A 1,626-nucleotide genomic window follows, 5' to 3' on the forward strand; every position below is an offset into this window, starting at 1 on the left:
CATGCTTTTAGCCCCTTTATCAAATATAAGATAGTTGTAACTTTGTGGATTAGGCTCTGTGTCCTCTATTCTGTACCATTGGTCCACCCGCCTGTTTTGGTACCAGTACCATGCTGTTTTTGTTACTATTGCTCTGTAGTATAGTTTGAAATCTGGTATTGCTATGCCGCCTGATTCACACTTCCTGCTTAGAGTTGCTTTTGCTTTTCTGGGTCTTTTATTTTTCCATGTGAACAGATACTACAGAAATACAGAAGATAATTAGGAATTATTTTGAAAACCTATATTCCAATAAAATAGAAGATAGTGAAGACATCGATAAATTTCTTAAGTCATATGATTTGCCCAGACTGAGTCAGGAGGATACACACAATTTGAACAGACCAATATCAATGGATGAAATAGAAGAAGCAATCAAAAGACTGCCAACCAAGAAAAGCCACTTTCAGGGGTGTCTTTTTTTTTTCCTCCTTATTCTCAATGTATGTACTTGCTCCTTGGGACACCAGCAGCTTTGCTTCTTCTATTCTCTCCTCCTCACAGGCTAAGTGTCCTTGGCTGCTGCCCAGTGCATTGCTGTAGCCTCATTATGATCCTTAGCATCTGGATTAGCCCCACCTTCTACATGACAGCAATCTCTTGCCTATTTTTGGAAGCTGCATAATGTAGGGGAGTACAGCCATTTTGATTGATGGCATTCACTTATGCACCTTTTCCCAGGAGTGCTTTTACAATTTCATTCTGGCCAGCAGAAGCAGAAATATGAAGAGGAGACCAGCCTGCATCATCTTTATCATTCACTGGCACTCCAAGTTGCAGCAAGAACTCAACAATTTCAGTATGTCCGGCTGAACATGCCCAGTGCTATGCAGTTCTGCTGTCCTGGTCAGTTCTGGTAGCCAGTGATTTATCGGCCAGGATGCTTTCCTTCATCTCCTCCAGCTTCCCGCTGTAGGCCAGGTTGCAGACCATCAGGTTAGATACACACTCCTCCATTTCGCTTTCCCAGGATGTCTGTGAAGCATTAGCGACTCCCACCTCACGTCCCAGGCTTCTGCTCCACCAATCACCTTCCCTATGGTATATCTTTACTGTCCTTTTTCATTGCTTTGAAAAAGGTAAGTAAATTACCACTTCAGGACTTTTACAAAAGCTATAATTGTATATGTTCTATATTTGTAACTACTACCCCCAACCCCACCCAACCTATTCAACTGTTATTCATCCTTCAGGTCTCAGATTAAGGAGTACTGAAGAGAGTCCTTGTATGACTTTTCAGAATCAATTAACTCCCTTTGTTATGCTCATTTGTTTAAACCCTGTGTTTTATTTTATGCAGTCTCTTTACAGTTCAGCTTGTTACTCCATTAAAGGATAGGAACTGTGTCTCCTTAGTTTACCATTGTATATCCAACATATCTGATTGAATCTGCAATATAAGACATTTACTAAATATTTCTTGGTGAATGTGCAATCATTTAATAAAGTATTTTGAGTAGCATAATGTTATACGTTTAATGGTGCTGTATCAGCATTTTCCTTACATAGTATCTGTCAAAATCCCCTGCTAGTCAGTCTGTAGTCTCCCACATATAATAAAGTTAATTTGAAATTCATTTGCAAGAA

At 39.7% G+C, this 1,626-nt stretch overlaps 1 pseudogene; it reads right to left on the bottom strand.

Annotated features, from left to right (window-relative positions):
* Positions 1–359: 359 nt before the first annotated feature.
* On the bottom strand, positions 360–1,047 carry LOC107155922 (annotated as a pseudogene).
* Positions 1,048–1,626: the final 579 nt, after the last annotated feature.

This window comes from Marmota marmota, unplaced genomic scaffold, assembly GCF_001458135.2.
Source record: "Marmota marmota marmota unplaced genomic scaffold, marMar, whole genome shotgun sequence".
NCBI classification, from domain to species: Eukaryota; Metazoa; Chordata; class Mammalia; order Rodentia; family Sciuridae; genus Marmota; species Marmota marmota.